The sequence below is a fragment of the Epinephelus fuscoguttatus genome, linkage group LG23 (assembly GCF_011397635.1).
Source record: "Epinephelus fuscoguttatus linkage group LG23, E.fuscoguttatus.final_Chr_v1".
NCBI classification, from domain to species: domain Eukaryota; kingdom Metazoa; phylum Chordata; class Actinopteri; order Perciformes; family Serranidae; genus Epinephelus; species Epinephelus fuscoguttatus.
Genome location: NC_064774.1, coordinates 29,993,317 through 30,007,214, shown reverse-complemented (window position 1 = coordinate 30,007,214; position 13,898 = coordinate 29,993,317). Strand labels below are relative to the sequence as shown.

At 40.5% G+C, this 13,898-nt stretch overlaps 1 pseudogene; it reads right to left on the bottom strand.

The window, feature by feature from the left end:
* Positions 1 to 1,504: 1,504 nt before the first annotated feature.
* Positions 1,505 to 4,262, bottom strand: LOC125883457 (uncharacterized; annotated as a pseudogene).
* Between the last annotated feature and the right edge of the window lie 9,636 nt (positions 4,263 to 13,898).

The window sequence follows — 13,898 nt, the reverse complement described above, 5'->3', positions numbered from 1 at the left end:
TAGTTATTTAAGCTGTGTTTATCTCCTGTTTTAAAAAGTGGAATAACTTTTGCAGTTTTCATTCTGTCGGGAAAAATACCTGTGCAAAAAAAAAAAAGATTGAAATGGGAAAATATGTGTCTATCATCACATAAGACCACAGCATCTCAGTTCTGGCGAGAATACACATGGAATATGAAATATGAGCTATTCATGAACTTAATTGTGATTGTTCAATGAACTCCTGCCTTGTATGCCTTTCTCTCTCTCTCTCTCTCTCTCTTCTATCTTTTTTGGGGGGATGGGACCTGTGAATAATATAAACTTAGTAGACATGGATTGAATGGTATGGACTTGGAGGGGCAGGGGTTTGTATATAAATGTTTGTATTTCGTGATTTTTATTATTTTTGATACAACATTTGTTACCTTGTTGTGTACGAGTGTCATGGTTTTGTTTTCCTTTATTTGTGCCTTCTTTATGCATTCTGTTTAGTGCGTTGTTAATTTTTTACCTTGGTTATATGTCAGAATGGTATCTCACATCCTGGAAAAAAATAAAGAAAAAAAAAGAAAAAAGAAGAAAAGAAATACTGCTTCACCAGTCTAAAGTGAAGTTTGACAATTACTTTCCTGTATCAAAGGGTATACCCTGTTTTGGTCGTATTTAATGAGATCCTGACCCTGTCAGTATGTGATGTACAGAGCCTAACGTAGTGTGGCCTGTCATAGGTCCTAGCAGGGAACATTCCCATAACATTCGCTAACATTACCAACAACTTCTATTTACGTTATAAAGAAAATGTTTTAAACTAACATGCAAAAAACATTTTAAGGATGTTTATCTTTTCAAATAATGTTCTTGTAACATTACAACCAAAACTAAGACAAAACATTTTAATTACAACATTCAAAAGATGTGTTAAGGATGTTATAAGCACCATAGATTTTGTTAGATAATAACAAAGGAGGATCATTCTTACTGTAACATTCTATAATGTTCCCAGGATGTTTTGAGGGCAAAATGTGATTTATAAAGCACAATATGATTTTGTGACAAAACAAGAACATTCTAACTGTAACTTTCTAAAAATATTTTCAGGATGTTATTAGTGCAGAATGTGATTTATAAAATATTCCTGAAATATGATATGTTGACAAAACAAGAACATTCTTACTATAACTGTCTTAAAATGTTTTTAGGATGTTATTCTTGTAGAAGGACTCCCGCACGCTTTCTTCTCACTTGAAACATTTATTTTGAAATATTTAAACGTTTTGGTCACAGACCTTTGTCAAGGCAGCCAAGAGATTATGCTGAGAGCCTATCTATTATATAGGCTGGTAGGCCTACGTGGTCCAATCAGGTACCACCATATGACCACAAAGGGACAAACACTCAAAGGAAACACCTGAGTTAATTCAAGCAGGGCTGATAGTCTCCAGTACTTAGATACACCTTGTGGTGCAACCTGGACACATCTTCAGTGATGTTACTGGGGTCATTGGGTGTTTCGGGTCTTACATCAGACACCCTCACCCGGGTGATCCAGCCGGGGGTGATCAGGCCCTAACTTGTGTCCAGATAGCGCACTACGCCACGCATCCCCCCTCCTCAACCAGAGCCAACGTGAGGCCTTTTCAGCAGCCTCCAAGATGTTCTTAATGGCACTCCGCTTGTGCAGCCCACAGATCCCTAGTCCCAGGACCCAGTGTAGAGACTAGCCTGCGAAGCCCCTGCAGCCCACTTAAATAGGCTCACAGCAGGTCTTCCACCAATTCCTCCGACACTCAGCTACCAGATCTGCGTACTTGGCCTTTTTCCTCTCTTGTGCTTCCTCCATACGTTCTTTCCAGGGGACAGTTAGCTCAAGTAGCACCACCTCCTTACTTGCCACGGACATCAAGACAATGTCTGGCCGGAGTGTTGTGGTTGCAATGATGTCCGGGAATCTCAACTGTCTCCCTAGGTCAACCAGGAGCTGCCAGTCCCTTGCTGTTGCGAGCAGGCCCCCCTGGGTCTTTCTTGGGGGCTGGGGCTTCTCGCCTGCTCGAACAAAGGTGATGGTGCACTTGGAGGGTTGTCGCCGCTTGCTGATGCTGATGCCAGTGTAGTTGGTGTCTGCTGTTGCCCTCAGGACCTGGTCGTGGTGCCAACGGTACCGACCATCTCCCAAAGCCTTTGAGCAGCAGCTGAGGATATGTTCTAATGATCCCCTTTTCTGGCAGAGTTGGCAAACAGGTGAGTCCACCATGCCCCAGGTGAACAGGTTGCCAGGGCTCAGGAGGACGTCATACACTGACTGGACCAAGAACTTGAAATGGTGTGACTCCACCTTCCAGAGTTCCGCCCAGGTGATCTTGCGGTCAGCTGTATGCTCCCACTTGGTCCAGGGCCCCTGCTTAGATATGCCCACCATTCTGCTGAAGCGGGCTTCCTCCACCTCGGCACGAACCTCCTCCTGGATCAGCTTTCGGTTCTTCTTTCCACTGGCTTTGCTGTAGCAAGGTTTCAGCTTGCTACCAAGCCCAGCTCGACCCGTGGCCACAGTGCCCACCAGGATGCTGTGCTGTAACCTTGCCTCTGCCCCTTCCACTGCATCCTGGGCATGCCACTTCCGTCCAGTTCTGACCTCTACACCTGCTCGGTACAGTAGGACTTCTCTGGCTCGGGTGACCTTGAACTCCTCTGCCAGACTGCTGAACGGAAGCTGCAGCTTGTTGTTATGCCCAAACAATGCAGTGCTGCTTAGGCTCCGTGGCAGGCCCAGCCACCTCCGTAGGAACTGGCTCATCTTCCTCTCAAGGCCCTCCACGATGGTAATGGGGACTTCATAGATTAGCAACGGCCAGAGGAGACAAGGCAAGATGAATGAGAATGAGAATTCTAGTGTCTCCCAGAGTGAAGCGGAACTGGTTGGTTACTTTTCCTTTCCTTATGATCAGAGATCTGGATTTTGCGGTCTTAAAGCTCATTCTTGCCCATGTCATGAGCCACCTGCATCCGGGCACTGAAGTTGAAGTTAACGTAAGATTGTCCATGAATGCTCTAATCAGGGGTTGTCGGGTGCCAGATCTGGACAGTGGGCCTCTGCACTCCACTTCCGCCGACTTCACAAGCATGTTCATGGCCAATGCAAACAGGGACACAGAGATTGTGCAGCCAGTAATGATACCCTTCTCCAGACAATGCCACTCTGATATTGAAGTCCCAGAGGACACCCTCAGACTAAAGTTGTTGTAATAGTTGAGGATGAGGTCTCGGATCTTCTCTGGGACGTGGTATCTTCTCAGGGCCAATTCCACCAGCTTGTGTGGAATCGATCCATAAGCATTGGAAAGGTCCAGCCACAGCACTGCCAAGTCCCCCTTGCTCTCTCGTGCCTCCCGGATCAATTGGGTTACCACCCCTGTGTGTTCAATACACCCTGGAACCCCTGGGACTCCGCCCTTTTGCACAGAGGTGTCTATGTAGGTGTTCTTTAGGAGAAATCCCATGAGACGAATGGCAACAATCTTGAAGAACGTCTTACACTCAACACTGAGGAGGGAGATTGTCCTGAACTGCTCGATGCTGCTAGCGTTCTCCTCCTTGGGAATCCACATACCCTCTGCGTATCTCCACTGCTGGGGTACTTTCCCTTTCCTCCAGATCACTCTGAAGATCTTCCACAGACATTCCAAAAGCCTGGAGCAGTGTTTGAAGACCTTGTATGGAACTCCACTTGGGCCTGGTGCTGAAGCTGCTCTGGCAGATTTGAAGACCTCTTTGACTTCCTTAAGGGTGGGTTCATTGATGTTAAACAGGGTTCTGGGTTCCGGTGGGCACGTGAGGGCTGCACAGTGGCCGAGATCTTGCTCTCTCATGCTGTCCCTGTAGGTGTTACTGATGTAGCGGTTGATGTCTTCCTCAGGACATGAGAGTTTACCACTGCGTTTCTCTCCCAGCAGCTTCTTCGTGAACCCAAATGGATTGGCAATGAAGGCACTGCACTTGCTGGCCCTCTCCTTACCCCTCTTCCTGTGTCACTCAGCATGCCGAAGGGTGATTAACCTTTCCCTCACCACGCCTCTTAGTTCTGCCAGGGCTGCCTTCTCTTCCTCTCTTGCTTTTCTGTACTGGCTCCTGAGTGTCCGCAGCTCTTGTCTGAGTTGGGTGATCTTAACCTCTCGTCGGTTTGGAATTGGTGCTGCAGTAGTAGTCTTGGTGGCATGTTGTTCCTTGATGCCAAATCTGTCTGAAGCGATGCTGATTATAAACATGCTCATTGTCAGGAGCCTCTGGCCCACATCTCCCTTGGCAGTTGCTTCAAGGGCTGCATCAACATCTTCATCAAACTGGTGCCACTCTGACTCTTTGTTGGCAGCGGGCCACAAAATCCAACGATGTTCAAAAAGTCTGCTTTGGGGTGTTGCTTGTGGTGCTTGGAGGCTCTGGGCACTGTGGGGTGTGTCCGGGCCCGGCTCCTTCTCCGTCTCACCAGGTGCTGTATCAAGTACTGGCACTGTGTGTTGCGCCACTTGCTATCTCAGGCAGCCCATCTTGGTCTGGTGAATTTTCAGACCAGTCGGGTTTTTGCAGACCTTCCCATATCAGCAGACTGCGCTCGTAGTCGATTGTACGTTTGCATGGGTCATTAACAGAATATCCGTCCATTCGGGTCCATATGAAAAATATGTTAAAAATTCATAGAAAAAGATACATGAAAAATTCATTATAAGCCCCTAGAAAAAAATATATATAAGAAGACTGAAAAATCATCACATCCAAAAGTATAATCATTGAAGAAGGGAAGATGATCCTACCTATGATGCATAAGTTTTAAATACCTGTCTTAATTATTGTCACCCAAAAGTATAATCATTAAAGAAGGGAAGATGATCATACCTATAAAGTGTACATCTTAATCACAATCAATCAAAAAAAAATTCACAGCAAGGGAAAGAAATCACAACTAGGAAATAATTACAGTTGAGAGCTCTAATGTCATACAGTACAACCTTTTAAGTAGGGAGGATGACTATACTGCCAAACAGACCAAAGTATATCAAACATCATGTATAAAGAGAATTTTTTTAAGATCAGTAAGGGTCAGGCTCAGTCTGCTAATCGACCCATTCCCTAAAAAAAGAGGAAAGGAGACCTGGTCAGGTTCAACTCTCTGAAATGTAAAACATTTCTAAAATGTAATTTGGTGATAAAGCAAGAACATTCTCACTATAACATTCCTACAATATCTTTAAGATGTTATTGTTGCAGCATGAAATTTTCAAAATATTCCTGAAATATGATATGGTGATAAAACAAGAGCATCATTATGGCAACTTTTTAAAAACATCTTTAGGATGTTTTTTGAAGCAGGATATTATTTGTAAAATATTCCCAGACTATGATATGGTGAAAAAACAATACCATTCTCACCTCAACTTTCTTAAAATATCTTGAGGATGTTATTGATGCAGAATTTGATTTATAAAACATTCCTGTAATGTAACATGCTGAGAAAAGAAAAACAATTTTACTCTATTTCCCTAAAAATATTTTCAGGATATTATTGGTGCAGAACATGATTTATAAAACATTCCTGGAATATGCTATGGTTACAAAACAAGAACATTCTTACTTTAACTTTATGAAAATGTTTCCAGGATGTTATTAATGCAGAATATGATTTGTAAAACATTCCTAAATGTAATTTGGTGATAAAGCAAGAACATTATCACTATAACATTCCTACAAGATTTTTAAGATGTTATTGCTGCAGAATGAAATTTGTTAAACATTCCTCAAATGCAATACTGTGACAAAGCAAGAACATTCTTACGATAGCATTTTAAAAAATATTTTAGGATGTTATTGATGCACAATGTGATTTATAAAATATTCCTGAAATATGATATGTTGACAAAACAAGAACATTCTTACTATAACTGTCTGAAAATATTTTCAGGATGCTTTTGATACTTGGGATATCAGAAAGTCTTTTTTTTAAAGAAAAAAAAATTCCTTTGTTATTTATTAACTGTGTTCAAACATTCACTCTGCAACTTTCTAAGAATATTATCAGGATGTTATTAATGCAGAATATGATTTGTAAAACATTCCTAAAATGTAATTTGGTGATAAAGCAAGAACATTCTCAGTATAACATTCCTACAATATTTTAAATATGCTATTGCTACAGAATGAAATTTGTAAAACATTCTGTTTTTAGCTCAATAGCTTCCAGGTCATGTGACTTAACGGCTCAAAGTCAGTGTAGGATCGTATTAGAACACTGGCAGCCTAACACACAGCCAATTTAATTAGAGTTTAAACTTCCTGATATTTTATATTAATTTTTCTAATAAAAAAAAATAGCATTTTAGCCAATAGCTTTCAAGTCATGTGACCTAATGTCTAAAAATCAGTATAGGGTCATGTTACTCCACTGGCAGGTTAAGACACAACCAAATTAATTAGAGTTTAATGCTCCTCATATTTAATATTAATTTCTTTTATTTGAAAATAGCATTTTAGCTCAATAGCTTCCAGGTCATGTGACCTAATAGCGCAAAATCAGTGTAGGATCATGTCAGTACACTGGCAGCTTCAGACACAGCCAATGCAATTTGAGTTTAATACTCCTCATATTTCTTTTTTCTTTTTTTTTTTGTTTATGAAAAAATAGCATTTTAACTCAATAGCTTCCAGGTCATGTGACATAATGGCTCAAAATCAGTTTAGGATCATGGTAGAACACGGGCAGCTTCAGACAAAACCAATGTAATTTGAGTTTAATGCTCCTGATATATATTTTTTTTTCATAATTTTTTTAATGACAAAGTAGAATTTTAGCTCAATAGCTTCCAGGTCATGTGACCTAATGGCTAAAAATCATTATAGGATCATGTTAGTATACTGGCAGGTTAAGACACAGCTAATTTAATTAGAGTTTAATGCTCCTCATATTTCATATTAATTTATTTTATTAAAAAATAGAATTTTAGCTAAATAGCTTCCAGGTCATGTGATTTAATGTATTAAAATCCCTATAGGTTCATGTTAGTATACTGGCAAGTTAAGACACAACCAAATTAATTAGAGTTTAATGCTCCTCATATTTAATACTAATTTATTTTATTAAAAAATAGCTTCATGTTAGTACACTGGCATCTTAAGACACAACTAATTTGATCAGAGTGTAAAGCACTTCATATTTTATATTAAGTATTTAATAACAAAAAATGCTTTGTATCTCCATATCTACCAGGTCATGTGACGTCATGACTCAAAACCAGCGTTGGATCATTTTGAAACGCCTCTTTCCATTAACTTTCACATTTTTATTTTGAAAACCGGAAGTTAATACATGCTGGAGTATTAGCGCTGGCGGCTGGCTTGACTATGCAAAAACAAGAGATGGCTGGCTTGACCGCAGTACTATCATGGTGGTGTTTGTGGTACTAGCTGGGGGGGGTTCGACAAATACCCAGTGATAAATACCCAGTGATTTTCAAATAGTACTTGTGTCTCTTTTTATTAACTTTCACATTTTTATTTTGAAAACCCGAAGTTAATACAGGCTGGAGTATTTACTGTAAAGTCTACAATACGGGTGCACTTGAAATGTCAGGACGGCTGGTTTGACTATGCAAAAACGAGAGACGGCTGGCTTGACTGCAGTGTGATAGTCGCTAAGAGAAGAGAGCAGGGTGCTTGAGCAGAACTAGTTAAAGTTTTAAAGTACAGCGGGAGATTAGACGCAGTGATGAAGAATAAAGCAAAAATTACTAGTTTAAGATGCAGAGAGGATAACAGCGCTAAATAACAACAAACACTTAGAGAACGTTAATTTAACTTACAATGAGCAGAGAGCATGTTATGTAGTCATGTTATATTAATAGTAAAGATAATAGCATAGTTACTGTTTGAGGATTTTTGACTAAATATGGGTCAAACTAAACAACAAAACTGTATCAGCTGCACAGAAAATGTTCTTAAAGTTAAAATATTTCCATCAATGCACATGAGGAGAATTCCTATTTAAAGCTGTATCTGTATGAGAGAGAGAAAGAAATAAAATCAGTCATAATAAGCATGTTTGATTGATGTAAGCAATAAATTAGAGAAAATAAGCAAACAACAAAAAAGGGATCAACATTTCACATGTTTGAAAGGGGGTAGGAAGAAGTATAAGGGTCATTATATGAAAACGTGCCATTTGTGTCCCTCAAACAAAACTGTGCTATAAATGTCAATAAACAATAAATACACTATAATCATTTTAGAATTTATTTTCCATGATATCTCTTGTAACATTGAAACAATGTAAAATTTTATTTATTTCGTTTTCAACAAGTTTTAAACACCTTTTTGTATGAAGCATCATTCAAAAGCTGAAAAATGGCCTGTTGCTCAATATGATTGTTCTACTTTTACTAGCTATTAAGGCCCAAAAAAGTCAAACTATCATAAAAATATAAACTTATATATAAAGCCTCAAGTGTCCTTTCATTACTCATGAATGGGTTTTATTCTTAATAAATGTAAAATGTTGTAAAAAACATCAATTTAGTCAGGTCGCCAGGTAGTTGTCAACCCTGTTATTTTTAATGAAAACACCCCTTCTGAGATAATTGGCTGCTCCAAAAGTTGCATTAATTCCTCAAAGTGAGTGAAATCAGCTTCCTTTTGTGAACATGCTGGTGAAAAGACAAATAAGTGTCCTTATTTTCATGATTTTTCTTAGAGTTATATAATGTTTGGGGACGAACTTATTGTGTCAGCCCTGTTTCCACAAAAGGACACGTTAAAAAGATATTTGTTAGAAATGTTTAATGTACATAAATAATATGATTCAAGCCTCTAATGAATGCACACCATGTGGTCTCATGACCTTCACCGCGTGGCTAGTAATGGCTGCCAAGAACATTTTTCGTCAACTCTGTTACCATCAACCCTGTTACCATTCTAGCTTAAAAGGGTTGATGGTAACAGGGTTGACAAAAGTATGGTTTTGCAAGTACATGAAAATTTACTTTCCTTACCAATAGTATTTACATGATATACATGGTTTTACAAGTTTCGTTGCTAGCTGAGAGGGAAATTGAAAAAATTGTGCACTTGGTGACAAGTTTCTGAAATTTGGCATGGTGTTCCACTTGGTGGAGAGGTATAACATGGTCCAACATGGAGCTCATTACAATTTGGAGCAGATCCAAATCTCCGGTGAGGGCCATATTGAAATTTGTGGCTATCCCAACTTGGTTTTTGAAAACCTTATACCCATACCTGACACTATGCCAAATTTCAAAAACTTGTCACCTCCAATTTCCCTCTCAGCTAGCAATGAAACTTGTAAAACTATGTATATATTGTCTAATATTGGTAAGGAAAGTATATTTTCATGTACTCATAAAACCATACTTTTGTCAACCCTGTTACGCTAGATTAGTAACAGGGTTGACGAAAATGTTCTTGGCAGCCATTACTAGCCATGTGGTGAAGGTCATGAGACCACATGGTGTGCATTCATAAGAGGGTTATATCATGTTATTTATGTACATCAAAAATTTCTAACAAATATCTTTTTAACGTGTCCTTTTGTGGAAACAGGGCTGACACAATAAGCTCGCCCCCCTCTGTCAAACATTATATAACTCTAAGAAAAATCATGAAAATAAGAGGACACTTATTTGTCTTTTCACCAGCATGTTCACAAAAGTGAAATAATGCAACTTTCGGAGCAGGCCAAACATGTTCAATGGATCAAATTCATTGTGACTGTCCTTTCAATATCCTTCATGCTTTGAAAAATGCTAAAACCTCTCAATAAATATGTCTCCAAAATATTCTTTGATTAGTCATGTTGAATTAAAGGTTTATGAATGTCCCATTATCTTCATTACACCCAAAGCTGCAACTTAAACTAGCAGTATGGTAACTGTTGTCAACCCTGTTACTGAGGTGTCAGCCCTGTTACTTATATAATATTCTAGTATAATTCAAAAAATGAAAAGACAAACGTCAAATCAACACATTTTATATGTTAAGTAAAAGAAACCAGTAATCTACAGAGCGAAATGTGGGTATTATTGTTTTGTTTCCATATTCTGTTCTTAAAAAGAAAGATGCTGTGAAAGTGTCAATTGCAAATGAACATATTCATCCATGGATAAAACATAAACACCTCAATATTCCCACTGTACAAACACACTCAGTGTAATAAGGGGAGATTTATCCTTCATAGTATATCAAATTTCTTGTAAATATGCATTTAAAACATTTTCAAACATTAATTGGTGTATCGTAACAGGGTTGACAAAACACACATATGCATGTTGATTAAATGTGGAAAAAAATAAAAAATAAGATAGCCTGAGATGGCACAGCACCTATTCCATCTGTAGTCCCTTGGCAGGTTGGTGTTACATTTCAAATGTAAGTAACACAGTAAAAAAAACAGAGCAAAAAACAATACAATGACTGCTGCTATCTAGAAAACAGGGGATGTGAGATGAGCATGGAAATGACGTGGCAGAGGGAGTCTTAGATGGGTCTAACCACCGAAATGAAGCTAGGGGTGAAATGGCAGTGGCAGGGGAGAAGGTCATATGGCAGAGGGAGGCTGGGGATGGGCATGATTCTGGAGGCCATGGGTGTCCATATGTTGAATGACGTAAAAGGTCAACAAGGACCAACGGAAATGAAAGATCGTAAGACCAAACATAAATTAAGGTCAGAAGACCAAACTTAATATAATGCAAACAAAAGGCAAAGGTGGGGCGACCAAACATAAATTAAAGTCAGCAATTTTCAGCATGACAGCAACAGAAATAAAGGGTCTGATGACCAAACTGAGATTAACGTGACTGGTGCGAGGTCCTAGTGACCTGGGCCTATGTGTGTAGAAAACAATAAAAGATCAATAAAGACCAAACGTAAATAAAATTAAGATCATAAGACCAACTCAAATAAAATGGTGAAAGTAAAATAAGGTCCAGTGACCAATAAGAAATTAAAGTCATCTTGACAAACAGAAATTATGGCCTGTCGGACAAAAAGAAATTACCATGTATAAGCATGAGGTCCCGTAGACCTGGGTGCACAAACTGGAGTCCTAAAGACCATCAGTAGAACAAAATAAAAGGTCATATGACCAAACAGAAACTAAGGTCAGAAGACCAACTTAAATAAAAAGGATAAATTAAAATAAGGTCAGACCAAACATAAATTACGTCCAATATGACAAACGGAAATTAAATGGGTCCCATGACCAAAACAAATTAAGTGTTGCAGGGGATAAGCATTCAGAGGCGGTCCAATGACTTTGGTGTTGGTGCATGAGATCCACAGACCATGATGGGGCATTTGCAAGAGGTCCCGAAGACCAGGGGTGTTAGAGCATACAGCATGGGGTCCACAGATCATGATGGGGCATTTGCATGAGGTCCGAAGACCGAGGGTGTTAGGGCATACAGCATAAGGTCTCATGGGCCATGATGGGGCTTTTGCATGAGGTCCTGAAGACCGAGGGAGGCAGAGCATAAAACATGAGGTCCCACAGACCATGGTGGGGCATTGGCATGAGGTCCCGAAGACCAGGGGTGTTAGAGCATACAGCATGAGGTCCCACAGAACATGATAGAGCATTTGCATGAGGTCAGAAGACCGAGGTCGTTAGTGCATACATCATGAGGTCCCACAGAACATGACAGAGCATCCATGAGGTCTGAAGACCAAGGTTGTTAGTGCATACAGCATGAGGTCTCACAGAACATGATAGAGCATCCATGAGGTCTGAAGACCAAGGTTGTTAGTGCGTACAGCATGAGGTCCCACAAACTGTGATTGTGCATTTGTGTGAGGTCCTGAAGACCATGAAAATGAGCGAGAGATAAGGCAAACAAGGTAAAAGGAAATGAACCAATAAAATTGCATTAACTCACGGCCAACTTGAATAAATGAATACAGCAGAATATGTCCCAGGACCAGCAGATAGAGAATCAGCAGATAGAATTTGTGATTATATAACCAAAATGGAATATTCATGGTGATTCATGATTGAGGATTTTAAAACGATAGGTGAGCAGTAGCGGATGAACAGGTGTTCATGCATGCAGCATGTAGTTAGAGGGCCATGGATGACTGAGCAAACGGCATGAGAACGTGTAGAGCGTCGGTATTGGGGGAACGTGGGATAAATGACAGCCATCCTAACCGAACTGAGGCAGACGGAATTGGAAACATGAACGAGTGCAAGGAACATTGGACTGAACAACAAGCAAATTTCAGGTCAGCAATGATGCCATAGCAATAAGATAACCAAACAGAAATGATTAATGGCTGAAGCATGACTGTGGCTCCATCGAATATAAAGGTTTGCAATAGGACAAACCATAACTGGGATTTGATTGAAGGTAGCAGAAGAGGAAACTACGAAAAGACCACCACCAGCTATTTGAATGACTCAGTGAGAATTTGGGGAGCAGGAATTTGATTTATGAAATGGTGCTACCTACCTATGTTGGGATTTACAGGACCACAGATGAGATTTCATTTGGTAAAATCATAACTGGAGATTTAAAAGCTTTTTCTTCTGCATGCTCTTTGTTCTCCAAAGAAAGACAGCTAGGTGACACCCATCATCACAGGAGGTCTCACCTCACACCTCAGTGAGACACAAGTCTCACAAGATGATTGGACAGAACTTTTACAGTAACATGTGACTCTGTGATGTCACAGGCATCCTGCAAAGATCTGCTCTCTTCCATCAGATTTCTTCCTTTTCTTGCTCCAGCTGCTGTAGCAGCTGCACCCCTCTTTCCGGCCGGGCCTGGGACAGCAGAGGCCCAAACCTCTGCTCCATAGCCCAGACCACTAAAGGGAGGGCAACTGATCACAGACTCTGTTACAAACACAAGGCCATTGCAACTAGCTTTCCAGCAACAAGGAACTAAGTGAATTAGCACCCAGCATCTAACTCTGCAAGGACCCCGAGCGACCAGCTTCCTCGGATCAGAACCTTTGGAACAAAGGACACAACAAAGACTGCAGCTGAAACCACACCTTCCCAGCCTTCTTCTGCCGGCCAACAAAACAGTACACCACCAAGTGACTCTTTCTCCCATCCACTCAAGGATCGGTAATGTAACAACTGGGCATAGCTTATCACAGCTTTATGGGCTAAGCAAGACTGTTTAACTTGTTGTATGTGCTTTGATGCTGTTTACTGAGTTATTGTTGTGATAGATTGCAGTTAGGTCATTGATTAGTTGGCTTCGCCAAAGCTAAGTGTAACCCGGGTGATAAATCCCATTTTATTGGCAAGAGACATCATGAGACGTCTAGTTATTGACGTTAGGACGTGGTGACGTCACGTGGGTTGTCGTCGTTGCGGCCGATCACATGTATGTATTGAGCCGCTGTGGTTCAGTCTCAGCAGGAGCAGTGGGGAAGCTGCATGAGAGACGAGCTACAGGAGCCTCTTACCGTGCCAAAACTGCCGTGCTGAAACCCGCGACGAATGAGTGTTTAGCACACGCATGGACTGGCCAGGGTTTTGATTGATGGCAAGCTAAGGAGCAGGCCTAGAGCCTACAGACTGACAGATTGCTGAAGAGCCGCATCCCTCCTGCCAGGCTGGTAGGGGGCTCTCTGTAGCCCACAAGAACTCTCACCCCACTTGCTGTCCCCATTGCCACTACCCCCACACATTCCCTTCACACACACTCTCTCACTCATATTCCCCCTGGACTCAATCTCAAACCCAGACGTGGGTTTCAATGAACTGTGGGTGGGCGCTGGGGTCATGATTTGTGTTCATGCTGAACCGAGTATTTGGGAGTGTACAATTGCTGACGCTGAGATATATCTGTGTCAGTTGAAGTCTTATTGTGCATATTGATTATTTGATGTGCATACTCAAGTCTTATTGT